The 22,013-nt window shown below is 41.5% G+C and overlaps 1 long non-coding RNA gene across 2 annotated transcripts; it reads left to right on the top strand.

The window, feature by feature from the left end:
- Positions 1 to 15,982: 15,982 nt before the first annotated feature.
- Positions 15,983 to 21,461, top strand: LOC145169320 (uncharacterized). 2 transcript variants are annotated; one of them, XR_013742429.1, is made up of 7 exons: positions 15,983 to 16,142; positions 19,360 to 19,459; positions 19,538 to 19,698; positions 19,897 to 19,944; positions 20,036 to 20,097; positions 20,507 to 20,684; positions 20,818 to 21,461. It is a non-coding gene; the product is annotated as an uncharacterized LOC145169320 (long non-coding RNA). The 2 variants fall into 2 exon arrangements; XR_013742428.1 differs by having other exon boundaries at positions 20,808 to 21,461.
- The last annotated feature ends 552 nt before the right edge of the window (positions 21,462 to 22,013 follow it).

Below are 22,013 nucleotides of genomic sequence, written 5' to 3'. Positions count from 1 at the left end.
TAGTTACGGGGAGATAGCAGGGACTTCATATGCAGCTGATAGCGGAGAGTGGGTTGGTGATTACCCTAGGGCAAGCCTAGGATGAGGTAGCATGAAATCAACAGTAATAGTAGAAGGGACTTGGTGGAGTTGAGGCAGTTCTTGAGGAAAGTACAGATAGATGTGCAAGGTAGTATGGGCCCGTACTACTAAAAGCAGAGGATCCGTACTCGAATCAAGGAAAGCTGAGATGAATCCAGTAAACTTGTAGTGTGTGAGATCCCTCGAGATATGATGAGTATACTGATGTTTGTTATGGTGTATTTTCAGTATGGTGACGTTACACACTAGGCCAGTTGGCACTTCAGGCACTGGTGAGGGATCAGGCTCGGGCTCTGGAGCCGAGCAGCTTGACGAGCAGACGAGGGAGTTCATTTCGTCTGAGTTTACACGTACCATTCTAGACCAGACTCCTGTGATCTTTGATTTGGTCAAGGAGGGTATTTTAGAGCTTCTGGATGAGAAGATGAGCGCTTTCCGCACCGAGGTGGCGGCCATGTTGGGGTCGCACACACTGACTTTCAGGGAGTTCAGGGCTTGTGGAGCTCCCGACTACCATGGGGCTCGGGACCCCATTGCGAGCACCAGATGGTTGGCGGATGTCACCAACGCATTCCGCACCAGCAGATGTCCCGAGGGGGGACAAGGTTAGACTTGCATCCTGTCTTCTGAAAGACAGGGCACGTGACTGGTGGGAGGAGGTTAGGAGAGCTATTGGAGTTGATGAAGTTTTGAATGTGATGACCTGGAGTGATTTTTCGACCAGGTTCAGGGCCGAGTTTGCACCTGTGATTGAGGTGCAACAGTTAGCGAGGGAGTTCCAGGATTTGGAGCAGACAATAGAGACTGTGGTGAACTTGTAGTGTGTGAGATCCCTCGAGATATGATGAGTATACTGATGTTTGTTATGGTGTATTTTCAGTATGGTGACGTTACGCACTAGGCCAGTTGGCACTTCAGGCACTGGTGAGGGATCAGGCTCGGGCTCTGGAGCCGAGCAGCTTGACGAGCAGACGAGGGAGTTCATTTCGTCTGAGTTTACACGTACCATTCTAGACCAGACTCCTGTGATCTTTGATTTGGTCAAGGAGGGTATTTTAGAGCTTCTGGATGAGAAGCTGAGCGCTTTCCGCACCGAGGTGGCGGCCATGTTGGGGTCGCACACACTGACTTTCAGGGAGTTCAGGGCTTGTGGAGCTCCCGACTACCATGGGGCTCGGGACCCCATTGCGAGCACCAGATGGTTGGCGGATGTCGCCAACGCATTCCGCACCAGCAGATGTCCCGAGGGGGGACAAGGTTAGACTTGCATCCTGTCTTCTGAAAGACAGGGCACGTGACTGGTGGGAGGAGGTTAGGAGAGCTATTGGAGTTGATGAAGTTTTGAATGTGATGACCTAGAGTGATTTTTCGACCAGGTTCAGGGCCGAGTTTGCACCTGTGATTGAGGTGCAACAGTTAGCGAGGGAGTTCCAGGATTTGGAGCAGACAATAGAGACTGTGGCGAAGATCACCACCAAGTTTAGGGAGAGGGCCCATCTCGTTCCATAGTACGTGGAGGACGAGGAGATGAAGAAAGCCCGATATCATGAGATGTTGCGGAGTGATATCCGCCAGTTTGTGAGCCGCTCCAGCTGCAAGACGCTGGAGGACATGATTGTCAGGGCTCGTGAGAGAGATTGATTTAGAGATGGAGAGGAAGGGGAAGCTAGAGCCTGTGTCTGGCGTGGAGGGCTCAGGCAAAAAGCCTAAGGTAGATTCCCGAGGGAAGGTCCAGCATGGTCGAAGCCGTTGCGGCAAGTGTGGCAGGGGGCATGATGGGTCGTGTAGGGCTGGTAGTTCGGGTTGCTTCAAGTGCTGCCGAACTGGGCATGTCAGCAATGATTGTACTGCTACCACCACTATCACATCATCTGATCTGATTTACTTTCAGTGAAATCAGAGGGGCCACAAGAGGTCCCAGTGTCCGAGTTTAGCAGTAGCAGGGAAGGTGGAGGCACCCGCCCCTGCTACATTGAGGATTACAGACGGTCGTCAGGGCCGGGCAGAGATGCCAGTGGCGAAGAGCAGAGCCTTCCAGTTGACAGCAGAGGAGGCACGTGCAGCTCCTGATGTCGTTACGGGTATGTATCTTCTCCTTATCTCTTTATTTGTATTGATTATTGCTTATGTTTATGTGTTTGTTATAGGATCGTTCTTAGTGAACAGTATATCAGCCTTGGTACTGTTTGATTCGGGTGCCACCCGATCTTTTGTGTTGCTCGCGCTCAGCAAGAGATTCGTAGGAGCTCCGAGAGAGCTGGATTGCCCACTTGATGTGGAGATAGCAGATGAAAGGACCGTTAGGGTTGCGATGGTTCATAGAGGTTGTACACTACAGTTATTGGATGAGCAGTTTTCAGTAGCTCTGGTTCCTATTCCCCTGCGAGGGAATAAGGTTACAGTGGGTATGGATTGGTTGAGCCCCAATGGGGAAGTGATCGACTGCGAGCAGCAGCTAGTGAGGATTCGGACTCCCAGTGGGGGGGGGGGGGTTAGTGATACAGGGTGAGAAGTCGTAGGTTGGATTGACTTTATGCTTAGCAGGGAGAGCGAGGCGCTACCTTCAGCAGGGTTGCGCGGGTTATGTCGTCTATGTTATGGATACCCGGGATAAGGGTAAAGCGACAGTGGATGATGTCCCGGTAGTGCGAGAGTACCGGACGTATTCCCGGAGGATTTACCTGGGACACCTCCGGAGAGACAGGTTGAGTTGAGGATTGACCTAGTCCCTGGTGCGGCTCCGATAGCCAAGGCACCATATCGGTTGGCTCATCCCAAGATGCAGGAGTTGTCTACGCATCTGCAGGAGCTACTAGACAAAGGATTTATCAAACCGAATAGTTCGCCATGGGGAACCCCGATCCTGTTTGTGAGGAAGAAGGACGGGTCGCATCGGATGTGCATAGACTACCGGGAGCTGAATAAGGTAACGGTGAAGAACCGTTACCCCCTCCCGAGGATTGATGATTGGTTTGACCAGCTACAGGGTGCATATTCGTTCTACAAGATTGATCTGCGATCGGTTTGTCACCAGATGCGAGTCAAGGACGAGGATGTGCAGAAGATAACTTTTAGGACTCGCTATGGTCATTATGAGTTCGTGGTGATGCCGTTTGGGCACACCAATGCTCCCGTCGCATTCATGGACCTCATGAACTGTGTGTGCAGGACGATGCTGGATCGGTATGTGATTGTTTTCATTGATGATATCTTGGTCTATTCCAAGACTCAGGAGCAGCATGAGGATTACCTGAGGGAGGTGCTGGAGACACTAAGGAGGGAGAGACTTTTTGCAAAATTCTCCAAGTGTGAGTTCTGTTTGCATGAGGTGCAGTTTCTTGGTAATCTCGTCAACCAGAAGGGTATTCTGGTCGATCCGGCCAAGATAGAGGCCGTGATGCAGTGGGAGGTTCTGAGGTCTCCAACTGAGATTCGGAGTTTTCTTGGTCTGGCGGGTTATTACCAGAGATTTATCCAGGATTTCTCCAAGATCGTTGTTCCTTTGACCCGACTGACCAAGAAGTCGGTGACATTCCGCTGGAGGTCTGAACAGCAGGCAGCCTTCGAGACTCTTAGGCAGCGGTTATGCGAGGCACCGATCTTGACTCTGCCCGAGGGAGTTGATGACTTCGTAGTTTATTGTGACGCGTCGATTACGGGCATGGGTGCAGTTTTGATGCAGCAGGGTCATGTGATAGCTTACGCGTCAAGGCAATTGAAGCCTCACGAGGCTAACTATCCGACACATGATTTAGAGATGGGGGTTGTGGTTTTCGCCCTCAAGATTTGCGGCATTACCTCTATGGGGTCCGTTGTACCATTTACACGGACCACAAGAGTTTGAGGTACCTCATGGATCAGCCGAATCTGAACATGAGGCAGCGTCGGTGGTTAGATGTGGTGAAGGATTATGACTGTGAGATCCTTTACCACCCGGGCAAGGCCAATGTAGTGGCCGACGCCCTGAGCCGCAAGGCAGTAGCGGCTCCGATTAAAGACATATGTCTGAGGATGACAGTGATTACTCCATTGCTGGAGCAGATCAGAGAGGCATAGGTTAAGGACCTGAAGGAAGAGCGCCAGAAGTGCGAGAGGATCGTAGGCTGGGTGGCCTCATTCGATTATGACATCCGATGGTTGTTGACCCTGCATGGGAGGGTCTGGGTTCCGTACTGGGGCGGAGTACGACAGGTTCTGATAGATGAGGCCCATAAGTCGAGGTTCTCCATCCATCCCGGGGCGACGAAGATGTATCGGGATCTTCGCCCTGATTACTGGTGGCCCTACATGAAGCGGGACGTGGCTTGGTACGTAGAGCGGTGTTTGACCTACAGGAAGGTCAAGGTCGAACATCCGCGCCCCCACGGAAAGATGCAGCCGATGGACATTCCGGTGTGGAAATGGGAAGATATCACTATGGATTTCATTACCAAGCTTCACAGGACCACACGTGGAGTCGATTTGATATGGGTCATCGTGGATCGGTTGACCAAGAGCGCTCATTTTATCCCGATCCAGGAGAGTATCTCGGCCGAGAAGCTAGCCGAGATATACGTGCGCGAGGTAGTGGCACTACATGGACTGCCTGTCTCGGTGGTGTCAGATCGAGATGTCTGTTTCACTTCCAGATTCTGGAAGCGGTTTCACAAGGAGATGGATACTCGTCTCCATTTCAGCATCGCTTTCCACCCTCATACGGACGGGCAGAGCGAGAGGACGATATAGACTCTCGAGGACATGCTACGTGCATGTGTTTTGGATTTCGGTGGCAGTTAAGATACGTATCTTCCGTTGGCGGAATTTTCGTATAACAACAGTTACCACGCCAGCATAGACCGACCTCCCTTTGAGATGCTCTACAGGAGGAAGTGTAGGACCCCAATCTGTTGGGGCGAGGTCGGTTTAGAGAGTCATGGGGAGTACTGAGGTAGTACTCAAGACTACAGAGCGGATCCAGCAGGTCTGGAGCAGGCTCCAGACTGCTCACAGTCGGTAGAAGAGCTACACCGACAAGCGGCGTTCAGATTTAGAGTTTCAGGTGGACGATATGGTCCTCCTGAAGGTGTCACCTTGGAAAGGTGTCATCCGGTTTCAGAAACGGGGCAAGTTGGCCCCAGGTACATTGGTCCTTTAAGGATTATAGCCCGGGTAGGCAGGGTGGCTTATCGGTTGGATCTACCGGCAGAGCTCAGTCAGATCCACAACACTTTCCATGTTTCCCAGTTGTGGAAGTGCTTAGTGGATGATTCAACGATTGTAAGTCCCAAAATTTTCTTGATGTATCAATCAGATCCACTTGATGGTGTGGAATCCCAATCAAGTGGATGATGCAAGATCAAATCTGGAAGAAGGAGAAGAAAAAGAAGGTGAATCTATGATGTATTCAATAATAAGATTGATGCTTCACACAAGATTCACACACACACACACACTCTTCTTCTCTCTCACTTTCTCTCTCTAGAACACCTTGATTTAACCACACTTAGCCCCCCCTTAGCCCTCCTTCTCTTATGACTCTACTGACACTATATATATAGGGAACAGTGGCTGCAAACACGTTTACAGCCGTAAACGTGTTTACAACCGCAAACGAGTTTGCAGCCGCAAACACACCCAACCGCAAACACCACATGAACCGTAAACCCAAGGCTGTTTTCGGTTCTAGACCAAAAAATATTAAAGCCTAGAAAAGTAAAGTATAAACCATATTTTTAGACCCAACAATCTCCCCTTGTTTTATAGCTTTCTTTTCTTTTGACCCAACAAACTCCCCCTAAAAATGTAGCTGGCTTTTCTTGTCAATCTTCATTTGGAGCTTGGCTTCAGCTTTAATCTTCAATTTCTTCACAACTTCAAGATGAAAAACTGAATCTTCTAGCTAAATGACTTCATCTTGAACGGATAGGCATTTCTTCAGAATTTGGCTTTGGACGAACGTTGGGTGAGGAGGCTTCATGTATAGATTCTTGAAAAATGGCGCTTTCAGCTTGAGAATCTTCAGAGAGAATATCATAGAGAACGAATCTTCTGGATCACTTCAGCAGGTACATAGATAGCAACAAATTGATTGAGGAGGCTTCAATGCAATCTGTCACATAAACTTCAAGTACAGCTTCACCTTGCTTCTGGGGTTAAAAGATTGAATGTTGAAAGAATAATCTTCATTTCTTGTTCCTTCGAATGAGAATTCTTTGACAATCACGGATGAAGCTTTGGCTTAGAAAATCTCGATACAATCTCCATGAGTCTCATCTACATCTGAATTCACTTTTCAAGACAAAACTAAAAACAAACTCAGCACACAATATTTTTGGATTTTTCATATTTTCTGAAAAAGAAATAAAAACAGAAACAAAAATATTTTTTGGATTTTGAATTTTTATAAATTTTTTGATTTGTTTTGTTTTTTTAATTCTCCCCCTTAAATTTGTGCATATAAGAAAATATGAACAAATTTAATCAAAAACAAAAGTAAAATACAAAATGCTTTTGGGATCAAAGTTATCAAGCGATTTAACTTGCCCTTTAGCACTATACTTCATATCACTTCCCAAACAATACCTACTAACGAAAGACTATAAGAAAATAAAAGATTATCTTCAAAACGAATCATTGTAAGAAAAACTCAGGAGTATCGAGAAGAAAACTCCAACCGTAAGTCATCAATTGAATTTGCATCCAGAAGGTCTAAGAACAACACACATATTTCGATCTCAGAACAGATCCGAAATTTTTTCACATCGTTAAGCACAAACCCAATGTATGATCCTATCCTTTCTTCTTTTCTTTCCTTTCCCGCAGAGGACACATACTCTCACTTAAAGTTCTGAGTGTTATATAGTTGAGAGATGTTCCCTATCATGTGCTAGGAACAGCCACTATCAACAAACCGAAGTCTGATGATATGCCTCCATAGCTGCTCCAGCATAGAGCGGGATCAGTTGATCTTTGGAACCCAGTCCATTTTGAAACTGGGTCGACCTTTGTCATCCTTGCAAGGTACTCTCTCCCATGACATATCCTGCTTATCACAAACAGAAGACGAAGAAATGTTAGAATCATTAGAAGATTTGGGAGATTGAACCTTTGGTACCCATCTGTAGTTAGGTTTAACCCATTTCTTGTTCGATCCGATGGGTGCCTTGTCACTTGCTTTGGAACTTGAAGCTGGCCGTCGAGATGGATTTGACCTAACCGATCTTGGCTTCACTGGAGCATCTCTTGAGCTTGGCTTCTTGGCCGGCATTCCTTTCTTGTTCTTGGAAGTTTGATTCTTGGTCTTTTGCGCGTTTCAGTCACCATTGCGAGATTGTGACCTGGAAGGGTTTCTTTTGGAGGATCTCCCTATTTGCGCGTTCTGTCAGCCTTGTTCCAAAATTGCTTTACCAAGTCTTGACAAATGATGGGATTTGTCCTGAAGGCATGTGCAAGACAGCATCTCTTGAGTCCATGAATCATGGACTTGAATTCTTGGTGTGCAGCTGGTGGATCAAACAGGAAAGCAGCTATGTTGTGGTTGTCATAGAATTTCAAGTCTGCCATTTGATCTGCACCAAACAAGCCAAGTGAGAGAACTAATGATTTAATCAATTAAAATTAAGTTTTCTCAATTATCAATTTATTTGGCCTTAATGAAAATTGATTTAAATGAAAAACAATTTTATGGCCAAAAATAGGTTCACGGCCGTAAACGGGTTCACGGCCGTACACGGGTTCACGGCCGTTCAAGGTTTGCGGCCGTAAACGTTGTTCAGTGCCGAAAAACGTTTTTGCTTCAATAGACCCTCAAAACATGATCGATTCGCATGAAAAACAACTGTGTGGGGTTCGCCTTTTATGTACCTACAAGATTCAGTGGTCAATTTCAGATGAAAACAACGATTAGATGGTGAATCGGATAGATCTATCAAGAACAGTCGAGAGAGAACATAAGGGGTTTGCGGCCGAACACGCGAAAGTGAAGGGAAAAGTGTTTTCAGCTGTAAACCATGCTATTTATACTCTGGACCATTCTCAGCCCAAAGTCCATGGGCTGCAAACCCAAAAGGCTTCAAATCTAAACCCCAATACATCCAAATAATTCAAAATTAAAACATTTTGAAGACTTAAAAATTAAAATAAAATAAAATCTAAAAACTAAATTCAAACTAACAATTTTTTTAATTTTTTTTTTAATTTTTAGAAAAAAAAATAAATAAAATACCACTAATTTCTTTACACCATTTCCAATATTATTTTTGTGATTTTTGGGATCAAAGTTTTAAGACATCCTTAATATGTTTTTTCAGTACCTCCACCTTTATGAATAGATCTGGTCAATCGCCGGTATTGTGGTCCACTTAAACACGAAAGATTGTGACAAATTTGGACATGCTGCAAGTGACAAGACTTTTGACTCTATATACCTAACTGATACTCCTAGAGGGACCATTTAGCTGACGACGACCAAGGATATTGTTGTCCACCTAAATTCAACAGCGAGATCTACAGACAACCTATTAAGTGTTCAATTTTAGATGTACTAGAATGTGTTTCCCGCTTCCTGATATACCCCGGTAATCAAGAACTTCCAAAGAACTCTTTACTTTAGGTGAGTAAACTATCATTAAGAGAGAGAAGTCAGATTCAGAATGCATATGTTGAATACCCAGGTCGGATCTCTTTCAATCACACAGAGGGATTAACATATGACTAACCAGAACAGAGGGATTAAGAAGTAGAATGTTGCATATGATGTGTTCCAGGTCGGATCATTTCAATCACACAAAGGAGACAGCATATGACTAACAGATAGGAAGAATAGCATAGATCAGAGGATGCATAGAGATAGAGTTGCATATGTTGCAGTCCAGGTCGGATCATTTCAAGCTCACAGAGTGAAGATCAAGAAATATTAGAATCATTAGAAGATTTGGGAGATTGAACCTTTGGTACCCATCTGTAGTTGGGTTTAACCCATTTCTTGTTCGAGCGGATGGGTGCCTCGGCACTTGATTTTGAACTTGAAGCTGATCTTCGAGATGACTTTGATCTAACTGATCTTGGTTTCACTGGAGCATCTCTTGGATTGGACTTCTTGGCCGGCATTCCCTTCTTGTCCTTGGTATTTTGATTCCTGGCCTTCTTCGCGTTCCAGTCACCATTGCGCGAGTGTGGCCTGGAAGAGTTTCTTTTGGAGAATCTCCCACTTGGCGCATTTTGCCATCCTTGTGCGTAGTAGGGAACGTATGCACGATTAGGACAATTTCTGGCAATGTGTCCAGGTGTTCCACAGTGAAAACATATCTTTTTCTTCACGTAGGAATTGTTTCTTCCTGACCCTGGTGGCGTGTCATTGCCTTGTCTCTGATTGTTCCCACAAGCACACTTCCAACAGACACGTGTGCGACCGAAAGCTCGCTTGAACCGAACACGAGCTGGAACTGCTGGCCGTAAACGAATTGTTGACTGTACACTAGGCTGCTGACCTGTGAGGACCACAAACGAGGACTGAACCGAACACGTGCGCGACTTCGGACCGCAAACTCTCCTCAGCCGTAAACGAGTTTCGGACCGCAAACTCTCCTCGGCCATAAACGCTTCGGAAACCGTAGCTGCTGACCGCAAACGCTGCCACCCCCTCGCTGGTTACGACCAAAAACAACATTTTTCACCTTTTTAGCTCCAAAACTCGATCAAAAAGCCATTTTTATGAAAAACTCGAAGAACAAACCCCCAATATTTTGTCAAAAACTATCCAAAAACGCAATATCCATCAAGAAAAAGTGCAAAAACGCTACAGATCTTGCCAAAATGATTGATACAATCCAAGCTCTGATACCAACTGTAAGTCCCAAATTTTGCTTGATGTATCAATCAGATCCACTTGATGGTGCGGAATCCCAATCAAGTGGATGATGCAAGATCAAATATGGAAGAAGAAGAAGAAGAAGAAGATGAATCTATGATGTATTTAATAATAAGATTGATGCTCCATACAAGATTCACACACACACACACACTCTTCTTCTCTCTCACTTTCTCTTTCTAGAACACCTTGATTTACACACACTTACCCCCTATCCCTCCTTCTCTTATGACTCTACTGACACTATATATATAGGGAACAGTGGCTGCAAACACGTTTACATCCGCAAACGAGTTTGCAGCCGCAAACACACCCAACCGCAAACACCACATGAACCGTAAACCCAAGGCTGTTTCGGTTCTAGACCAAAAACTATTAAAGCCTAGAAAAGTAAAGTATAAACCATATTTTTTAGACCCAACAGCGATTGTGCCCTTAGAGGATATTCAGGTTGACGACACCCTGAACTACATCGAGAGACCGGTGGCAATTCTGGATCGCAAGACGAAAACCTTGAGGAACAAGGTTGTTCAGTTAGTAAAGGTGCAGTGGCAGCACTGCAAGGGTTCAGAGTGGGTATGGGAGATCGAGGAGGATATGAGGGAGCACTACCCGAAGTTGTTTTCAGATGCATCATACTTCGAGGACGAAGTCTAAGATAAGTGGGAGAGAATTGTAACGCTCGGGCTCTGGTACACATTTATTTACAAATTAGTCATGTTTAAAAAGCTACTCGACGAGTTGGAAGCCCCAGACTCGCCGAGTAGAAGTTAGTCTTGGACGAGTCAAGAGCCCTCGACTCGTCGAGTAGAAGTTAGTCTTGGATCTCAGCCACCTACTCAACGAGTCAAGAGCCCTCGACTTGGCAAGTAGGTCTGTAAGAGTGAAACCCTAATTTCAGGGTTTTACACCCTATTGAAGCATCTTAATCACCACCCCTTGGCCTCATTTACAGCCTCCTTGTCCCAAACCCTAACCCACGAAACCCTAGAGCTTTATTTGAGTGTGTGAGTTATTTTGAGTAATCTTGGTGTGCTTTCAAGCTTGTGGAAGAGGAAGAAGATAGAGGGCTCAAGAGGGAAGGAGTAGATCCAGAAGCTACACTCCATTTGCTATATTTTCTGGTAATCAAGTTTCCATCTTGGCTATTAGTTCCTTATATCTATTTACTTCCATTTTGTGAGGGTTTTGGTGCAAGAACCTTGGTATTTGGGATTTGGACGTCCCAAGTGACTTATATCTCAGATCTGGGATCTAGGAGGGGTTCCATGGCATAAAGGTGCAAACTTTATGATCATGGAAGCCCTATGCAAGCTTATAAGCATTTATATGGCCTTTTTATCCCTAAGAGGCCATGCTTGGATTGAAAGCTAGGAACTTTACGTATCCAACTGATGTTCAAAGCCTAGATCTAGTATAGTGTGCCTTGGTTTAGGGTATTATGGATTGTGGACCAATATATATGTTCTAGAGAGTTAGGGTTTGAGCAACACCCATTAAGAAGGACTAAGAGCGGGTAAAGTTGGAAACTTTACCCTTAAAAGTGTATTCCCAGTGTATAGGTGAAGTATGGAGTTTAGATCTGAAGGGTATGACCTTAATCCATTGAGATGGTTCAATCAGACAGAGGAACTCGACGAGTCCATATAGGGACTCGACGAGTTGAATTAGTTTGTCCCGTTTTAGCTTCATGTAGAACTCGCCGAGTCGGTGAAGGGACTCGACGAGTTAAATCGGTAGATCGTGATTGTGAGTAGCCTGGGAACTCGACGAGTCAAGGGGAGACTCGACGAGTTAGATCGTGATTTCAGGTTCTAGGACTCGACGAGTTGATGGAGCAACTCGACGAGTTGGGTTAACCAGAAAGTTGACCTTGACCCAAGCGTTGACTTTGACCAGCGGTAAAATGGTCATTTTACCCTAAGAAGGATTATCAGATTTTGATTAAGTGTTATTATGAAATTGATAGCCGGGGATTCGTCGGAGCAGCAGTCAGAGATTCCTCACTCGAGATTTCAGCAGTCAGCCTTACGAGGTGAGTTTCTTCAGTAGGAACGGGTCTACGGCACCAAGGTCGGCCCGTATATATGATACGTTAGTAGCTGAGTGTGGGCGGGGCCCGAATCTCATAGTAGCCGAGTGTGGGCGGTGCCCGAATCTCGTAGTATTAGTTAAGTATAGATATGTGACTGCTCGATAGGAATAGATATACTTGTTGTCTGTGTGATACTTGTATGCATGTTAGACAGCGGAGTGTGGGCGGGGCCCGAATCTCCTAGACAGCGGAGTGTGGGAGGGGCCCGAAGCTCCTAAACAGCGGGGTGTGGGCGGGGCCCGAATCTCCTAGACAGCGGAGTGTGGGCAGGGCCCGAATCTCCATGAGAGTGGGCGGGGCCCGTATCTCATAGTTGTATGTTATGTGTATGGTATGTGGTAGTTGAGGAGACTCACTAAGCTTCGTGCTTATAGTTTTCAGTTTTCGTTTCAGGTACTTCCGGTAGCAAAGGGAAGAGCTCGGGATGATTGCAGTGCACACACCATTTGTTCAGCCTGGGATATTTTATGCTCTGATATTTTGATATACATTGATATGATGTTTGAGATATTATGACATGTGTTTTGGATAACTATGGTTTTAGTAATAATTAAAAACGAAATTTTTGGTTTGTATTTTTGGGATGTTTCATGCTTATTATATGCTTAGATCTCCTTGTTAGGGCTAGTTTCTATAGTTTAGCCAAGTTTGAGTGGTTGATGGGGGTGTTGGTCGTCCCAAAGGAGTTATTCTTCCAGATCCTTGGTTCTTGGGAGCTCTTGTGGCATAAAGGTGCCAACTTTATGGTCTTAAGGGCTCCATGCATCCATTAAGCCCTTCTTTTGGTCTCTTTTGAGCTTTTGAGCTTCTTCTAGCCTTGCATGAGAGTAAAGTTGGAACCTTTACATGACCTTTCAGCCTCTAAGGTCCAGATCTGCATCCATGAGCTTATTCTTGATGATTTGGTGATTACTGATTAAGCCCTAAACCTCTTAAGCTTAGGGTTTAGGTTTTTGACCCATTAGAATGGTTCTTAAGGGTAAAGTTGGAAACTTTACCCTTCCAGGCGTTATTTCAGTTGAGATCTGAGTGGTGGAAACTTTGGTTTCGGTAATGGCGGCTTAATAGATTAAGAGGTTTTGCTGACTGAAGAACTCGGCGAGTTGGAATGATTTTTCCCGATTCTACTGTCTAAAGAGGAAACTCGGTGAGTTCATGGGTGAACTCGGCTAGTTGGATTGACTTTTTCGCGATTCTGTTGATTATTAGGGGAACTTGGCGAGTTGAGGGACAACTCGGCGAGTTGAGTCAACTTGGAGCGTTGACTTTGACTTTTGACTTATGCCTTTGACCAAGTTTGTCCCAAGGGGTGTTTGAGATAATATGAATTGTATTCAAGGAAAATATGGGCTTAGGATAAGACCCATATGGGATTGGGCCCAATTTGGAAACTTGGGCCATTAGTGGGCCTTTGTGGATCTTTTGGTTTTCGGCCTTTTTTGTTATGGGAATTGAGCCTCAGTTTTGGTCCTTGTTTGGGGTCAGGGGTAAAATGGTCATTTTACCCTAGGTATGGTTAGTAGGCATGATATTGGAATCCAATTGTTTATTTGATGTTATTTTGATCTGATAGATCGGAGGCGTCGTCAGGGCAGCAGTTAGGGATTTATTTCAGGGATCTTCTGCATTCGAGGTAAGTCTCCTCACTTTCTACGGGTTGAAGGCACCAATGCCAGCCCATTTGGTTTATGTATTATAGGAAGACCCTGGGGGTGACCCTTGGCATTTTGTATGAAAGACCAGGGGGCGGCTCCTGGCAATCTGTATGCAAGACCAGAGTCTGAACTCTGGCAGTTATTAGTTAAGTAGCCGTAGATTGTCTGCTAGTTGTCTTTGTGATGCTTGCATGGAAGACCATGAGGTGGCTCCTAGCACTTGTCTGTAAGACCCAGGGTTTTGGTCCCCGACCTGGAAAGAAAGACCACGAGGCGGCTCGTGGCATAATGGCAAGACTATGGTTGGCACATAACACTCTTATTGATTATGATATATGGATGACATATATGGTTCGCGATTATGTATGGCATGTATGGCTCGTTTGATATGTATGGTATGTGGTATTTGGGGAACTCACCAAGCTTTGTGCTTACGGTTTTCAGTTTATGTTTCAGGTACTCCAGTTTTCAAATGAGAGAGCTCGGGACGATCGCAGCTCATACACCTATGTTTTCCGCATTATGTGGTTTCTGGGAATGAACTCTGATAATTGTTTTATTCGAAATGCTTTTCAATGTTTGATCAAAAGTTATATTAGTGTTTGGACTATAATAAAAATGAAATTTTTATCCTTGATTTTTGGGTCGTTACACTGGTTGTAGAAGAACACCACCAAAATAGAAATTTCCACCATCTATCATTGCGTTTGATCTCTAATTTCTCGGGTTCATTAGTCTTCACAAGAGAAACAAAGAGAGAATGAGAGACATAGAAGCTATCGACCAATCAATCGACCGACCAACAAAGACGAAGATCGGAGATGATATAGTCAAATAGTTTATCTGATTGATCAAATTGAGGGCCATTTTTTTCATATTGATACTTTGTTTCATCCTCCGTTTCGTTTCCTGATTTCCTATGCCTCATCTTGAAGGATCGCTGGAGCAGTCTTTCAACCTGTGGGAAACCCCCCCCCCCCCCCACACACACACACATCGCCTCCATCCATTGCCATCGACAACCCACACCGTCGCACCACCAACAACATCTGCGTCGGTATGCATTGTTGGTTCTTACTGCTTCCCTATCGAACTCGTCCACTCACTATGTAGGTCGTTCTTTAAGGGTGTTTGAGATTTCATTTTGAAACTCAAAATGACTTTTAGGTAAAAAGGACTTATTGACTTATGGTTGTAGGAAAATGAGTTTTTAAGAAAGTGTTTGAATTAATTTTTGTGGTGGAAAAAGTCAATAAGTCAATAAATTATTTTTTTAAAAAGTATTTGTCTTTAACTTATACATCTTTTAAGGAATATTTTAACTTTTACAACCCAAAAAGTTATAAGGAGTTTTGAAAATTTAGAAATCCTAACTTATTGAAGTATTATTTTTAAATGGTTGATGAAAATTTATTTTAAAAGTCTTTCTCATATTGTCAAACATTTTTTTGACTTATTAGCTTTTCTAAAAACCATTAAATGAATAAATTATTTTTAAATGAAATCTCAAACACTTTTTTTGAATATACCTGGTGATCTTGATTTCATTGTCATTTTATTAAATAAAGTTAGTGGTAATTAATGTTTTTTTTAATATGTATGTTTTTTGTATGTGGACAATAATATTGGGACGGAGGAATTATATAATAACAAAAAATAATAAAAATAATAATACTCAATTGTATCTGCAACTCACAAAAACAATCCCTTAACTTTCCTCTCCTATTCATAAATTACCATTCAATTTTTCATTCAAATTATATTTAACCTTCACATATATTAAATATTTTTTTCTTCAAATCATTTATACATGGTTACATTTTTAGAACTTCATGTTTCTTTCTCTATCTCGAAGTTATCCTTTCTTCTTAATTTATTCGAATATCCTTTCTTCTTAATTTATTTGAATATCCTTTCTTCTTAATTTATATAAGATCGTTCCACCATTTTTGTAACCTAGCTATTACATAGAGCTTATTTCTATAAATATATGTTAATGGACTATGTCTATAATTTGACTATTATACAAGGATCCATAGGCGGACCACTATGAAGCCCGACTACCCTTCAAATTTCGTTGTTAAGTGTAATTTTTATTGTAAACTTTTTTTTATATGTCGGTGCTAATGTGCTATCCTTAACTTCTAAATCTAAAAAAAAAAACAGCAAAGAAGCCCAAAATATTAAATTTAACGCAACCCAAAATGTTTAGGTAGTCCAAAAATATTAAGCCCATTAAATACCCAATTATTGTAATAAAAAATAGCTAGAAGCCCACATTTTCATTCTGGCCAAAATCGGAAGAAGGAAACAGAAAAACCGAAGCCCCATGCCTCCCCTGTTTATGCCTCGTGTTGCCAATTTGCTGTGATGTTGCAGTTGCTGCCTTAGTCTTGCTGTCGGCGACGTCCTTCACTCTGGCAACCTCCTCTCCGGCCGGTAACCCCACATCCTAATAAAACAAGTAAGAAAATCTCAAATACTCAATCCCATTACTTATGAGTTATGATTAGTTTATTAGGGACTTAGGGTTAATGTCTCAATTATTTGTTTTAAGATTTAGCATTTGATACCCATAAAACCCGTAGATATTCGTGGTTATGATTAATTTTTGCCAAGCCTGCTCAAAAGCTCTTGGTCACTCTTCCATCAAGTATTGTTTGATTTGTATCACTTTGCACTATATCAACAAATTTATCTGGAAATGATTGGACATTTCAAGACAAGCTAGTTGAAGGAGTAATAATGGGCCTAATTACATACGACATCACCTTTAAATCATCACCTTTAAATCATCCCGTAAATCCCAGTTTTCTCAATTGATACTAGAATTTTCATCACACCACCTAAAGGACTTGTTGGACGATCTTTCGCCGATTTTTGCTCAAACTAATTCGGGTTCCCAGGGAAGCAAAGTTGTTAGAAAAGGAAAAGGTGGCTTTAGGCTCCAATAGATTTTGATTACAATGATATTCCTAGTCAGGAATGAAAATAGGACCAAAGGGTTGAGGGCGTCTCCATCACGAGGAGGACTGGCAACAGTAAGTTGATCTGAGTAGTATGGAAATTTACTTACACTAATACCGATGGAGAACGAGACCGCTTCATCAAATGACTCCATCTTCCCCTCATCACCAGAGAGAGCGGATGCAAAGCCAGCAGAAGCTGCAGCCCCCAGTAGCTCTTCCGCTGAATCAACGACGTATCATCATCATTATCATCTTCACCACCATCAACAACTGTCACTACCGCTTTCTCAATGAAATCACCACCACTGCCATTCGAGTAATATGCATCATGCACACTCATGAAATAAAATGATTCCTCATCATCATACCCGTCCTCTTCATTCCCCTCTTCACTATTATACTCAATACAATCATCAATCGGCTCCAAAAAGTCGTTGGAAACAATGTCCCCGACATGTGATTTGCCCTAAATAAAATCACTTAAAAGAAATGGGGCCCTAATCCCATATGTGGAATAAAAATAAGCATATCAAAGAAACCCTAGAAATTGAAATAGGGTAGGAATGATACCCATACGATTCCAGTATGGACTCATAACGGCTTGAGCCAACACTGCCTCCGAAATGTTTTTCATTGAAACGCGTGGCAATGAAAATTTTGAAATATCGCCAACAAGGTCGCGAGTGTAGTCAGGCTTGTCATCCTCAATGGTTCCTTGGGCACAAAAAGTATTTCGAAAAGGGAATCAGGAATCATTAAGCCAAATAAACTCATTCTTCCACCCCTTGATGGAATCAGGAAGCGTTAATCCAAAGAAATGTAATCTTCCATCCCTTGGTGGAATGGGAAGGACGTCTATGAATATTTTTCCGCGGGACCAAAAGTAGAACCAAGCGTTGCTACTACATATGTGAAAAAGTTAATGGAAAAAATCAATAGTCGGTACCACCAAGGCAACATCACACAACAACTCGAAGTATATGAGTTTTAAGATAAAGTTCGGTTTTAACTGACACATATGAGTGTCATAAGCTTCAATAACTTCACCAAAAAATGCCGACGGAAGTTCCCACAAACCTCCCTTAAAAAAATAAACATAAAACCATATCTTGGTCGGAGGAGGGTGATCAACAATGGAGTTAGGAGAAGGAATTTCAGCACCATCTTCCTACACTAAGTGGTATTTCTCTATAACTTTAATAAAATGGTCTGCATAAATTGTTGAATGAATGACGGGCATAGAAAGACACGACACCATCTTATGAGAAGAAGGTAACACGAGAAGGAACACAGAGTAGAAGAAAGTAAAAGATATCTGATTGGAAAGATATTAATGGAGAACAAAATGGAGGGAGTATACCCTCCATAATAAAATTGGCGTTAACCGCTAGTGCTCAAATGTGTGCACTCAAGCGCATGTAAACCAGGTCCGACGGTTCATTTCATGCTGATCCACTTAAACTAAATTATTGAAGCTCGATGAAATCCAGCCTTCAACAATTGGATTGGGGGACTTAATGGTGTGCGTTGTTAACCAATACACATAAACGTGCGGCGTGCCGACTTAACATGAAACTCCCCGGCCGGAATACCAACATCAATAAGGATGAAACGTTTAAACCAACCCATTTTGCATCTATCTAAAAAACTAACTCCATCAGACACGTCCCATTAAAATATACCCTGGTAATACTAAACCAATATCCCAGAAGTCTGGGAAAAACTTTATTCTATTATAAGGGTACTACCCTTATTACCATGAGACAATACAATCACCTGGGCAAGACAAATGACTGAGGGTCTTTCCTGGTATTTTAAATACCTCGATCAGCCATGACAAAAGGTGGTTTCAAAAAACAATATTGTAATTTACTATATATTTAGCCATATTAATTTATAATAATATCTAATTCTAACTTAGGCTTCGTAGAGCATTACCAGAGTCTCATTTGGTAATGTTCTTAACATAGCTTTCCCTTTATTTACAAACGCTATTCACTACCCCGATTTTTGGAAAAGCTTTTCTTTCTTTATTTTACAAATGCGATTCACGAGTCTGCATATTTGGTATTGAAAGACCACTGAAGTTGTGACAATAAGTTAGTAATATTATATTCCAACAAAAGCAAAAGTTATATTAAGTTAAAGCATATTGACATGAACTTTTTGTCCATTTAGATAAGAGTGCACATGATGTGTGTGTATATATATATATATATATATATATATATATATATATATATATATATCTTTATACATTAATAAGCATTTACCTATAAATGCTGAATTTTAAGAGGTACATCCCTTAAAACATCATTTACAATAACTTTATGCATTAGAAAATAAAGTAATCCGGTCAAACTGAAAAGGTCAAAGCTAAGCGGGTCTCAAGCTGAACAAACTCTTCCAAAACAAACTCTTCCAAAACACGAATCAGTCAAATTAAATGGGTATTTCCTCACATTCAGCCGATCGAATCGGTCAACAGGAGATACACTCTATATATCATCTCCTCTCTTATTTCAGTCAACACAATGTTTCCTTCAACCACTCACCATCGCCATCTCTCTCTAAAAACATGCTCCCCTTCTTCCCTCTCTTAAAATCAGAAAACCTAGATGCCCTCTTCAACCTCCGTCCTCTGGGTAATATATTTCACAGTCGTTGTGTTGCCTTCAAAACCACTGATTTTGTGTTGCCTTCAATCTGCAGATGGTTTCGATATGAGGTTAGATCGAAGCCCTAGAAGCTCTCAACCGCCTGTTGCTTCGTCCGTTGCTGCTGTTGCTACGATTGCCACTAATCAAAAATTGTATTGCTTTTCCCCTTAAATCCGGGCATATCTCCTTTAAGTGTTTTTTAATGAAGATGTAGTCGGTGATTTTGCCAGGAAACTATCCCTTATCGATCTTAGTGGGATCACTCTCAACGGGGTTGAAGATGAAGAGTTCAATCAAGCCACCTTCGCCACCGTTCACCGTAACTACTAAAACTTGAGGATGAAGAATCCAATCACAGACAATTTTTTTCTACTATGGACTTCTATTTCAGGTAAATCGAGGAATGTTAGTTTGTTTCTTTTTCTTCTGTTTCGATCCATGATATATGCTTTGACTTTTTACAAAGTATTTCTTCTATTTCGATCCATGAGAAATTCCCAATTATTTGTTGTTTTTTAAATGAATTTTTTTTTTCAGGAAATCTAACATCGATTATTTACTATCTTCTTCTTTTTTCCTAAAATTTTAGGAATGGGATGTATGTTCGAGCTAATGGCCAATTGAAAGGATTTCAGTTGTAAGTAGTGTTGAAAAGCCTCAATTTCATACAATAGTGCAACACACTTAAAACTTGATTGCATTGACATCTATTCTTGTAATATATGCAGCTATAGCAAATGTTCTTCTATTCTATGAGATTCTGAAGTGAATTGGAATGCAAACTAAAAAAGTAAGAATCTCGATTGCACACTCATTTGTTTACAATATATATTCACTCTTAATTTTTATTTGGTGCCGAAACAGTGGTTTTTATATCAACTGTTGCTCATGATTTTTGAGATAATGAAACAGTAGTTATATGTATGTATGTATGTATCCATGTATGTAGGTTTGTGTATCTGTCTGAGTATTTGTGTGTGTATTGTGTGTATTTGTCTATTTTTGTGCTTACGTGGGTGAAAAGTCTTTTATTGAGAGGAAAATTTAATGATGAATTTGTTTTTTGTAAACTTGTTGGGACAACTATTTCAAATCCACAATAAAAAGATTAATGGATGAGAGAATTCTTAGTGTGAAGATGGCAACTTTTCCTTTTCTATGCTTAAACATTGTTTTGTTCCTGGTTCCCTTATTTACAGCTCTGTACAACTTGTGATGGCTAAGGAACAAGTGTATTCAAGGGGTTAGATCTCAAGACCAAACCTCTAAGCTGTAAGAGAGCAACTCCAAGGGAATAGGAGCACCAGGGCAAAAAACGTCAGAACAGAAGAGACCTTAGCAAAAGACAACCAACTAATAGGAGAAACAAACAAAAAGGTAAACACAATATATGTGTATATTTATGTATGTAAGTGTGGAAATTTTTTGTGTGTATCTGGGTGTATACGTGATTGTGTAGTTTTGTTAATCAAATGATTTGTTTTATGGTTTGATTGCAAGTGTGAAACAGAAATCTTGAACTCAAAGGTGGTTGTATTTGTCGTACTCGGATAAATAGATGTGGGTTCTTGACTCTTTGGATATGTGTCTACAAAGGGTGCTGATTTCTTTGGATGTTCGCTGGTGCATGCCTATTTTTCTATCAAATTGACAATATTACCCTTGTTGATGTAGAGAAGAGTCTTGGGTACAGAGTTGGTTCTTGATTCTAAATTTTGGGAGTTGGTCATTAAGGATTCATCACATGGAATATTCAATAGGTAATTCATCTTATAGATCTCTTTTTCCTGGAAATGGACTATTTTGCCCTTGAGTATTGTTCAGTACAAATGGTGTTTATTTTCGTTGTTGAAGCTATATTTAATTGGATGTGGATTTCCTCTTAGCGATGTTAACTCCTCATGGTGTCTCATATTTTTTATTTTAGTGACCTTTTTGCCCCTGAGGACAGACATTTCTAATTTTTGGTTGTTGTGGTTGTTTTTTCTCTATCACTCCTTTGGTGGTGCCCTTGTTGCTGTCTGTACTGTAACCTATTTTCCCTTGGAATTGCTTTGCATTAACTCTCTAGGAAGTTAGTTGGTTATTTTCTCTTCTCTATTTCATGTATTGTTCATTTTTTAATATATTTATTACATTATAGTGTTTTTTTTTATTTCTTTGTGATATAACTATCGATCCATGCTTTTATCCGTACATATTCTTTCTAAATTTACTAGCTTCTTTTGAAGTTATATCTATTAGTGTTCTTATTTAATGATTAAGCTTCAAAAACAAAAATAAAACAATTTAAAAATAAAAAGTTTTTATTCTGAGATTATAAAATAAACTATACACATAAGCTATTAAAAACAAAGAAACTAAATTTATTTGTTATAGGAATAAAATTTGTCCACAATTATAAATCCAGTAACGGTCATATTTTGTTTACCTTTCTAGAATTTTGAAGGATAATACCATTAGTTTTTCTATATATTTTACTAAGTAGTTAGATATTGTGGTTTTTAAAAAGTTTAACAATTTATTGTGATGTGTTAATCTATTTATATGTTAGCTATTTATCATTTTTGTCAAAGGAGTTTTTAAAACGTGGCTTAACATATTATAAAACATGAAGGAAACAAATGACATTTTAATTCATTTGACAAATTTGCAAATAAACATAAAATATGAACAAAAAATGATTTTTCATTGTATGCCAATCAG

Source organism: Lactuca virosa, chromosome 4 (genome assembly GCF_052849685.1).
Source record: "Lactuca virosa cultivar CGN04683 chromosome 4, Lactuca_virosa_CGN04683_v6, whole genome shotgun sequence".
Taxonomy (NCBI): domain Eukaryota; kingdom Viridiplantae; phylum Streptophyta; class Magnoliopsida; order Asterales; family Asteraceae; genus Lactuca; species Lactuca virosa.
The sequence above is the reverse complement of the archived record's forward strand: the minus strand, read 5'-3'. Positions and strand labels throughout refer to the sequence as shown.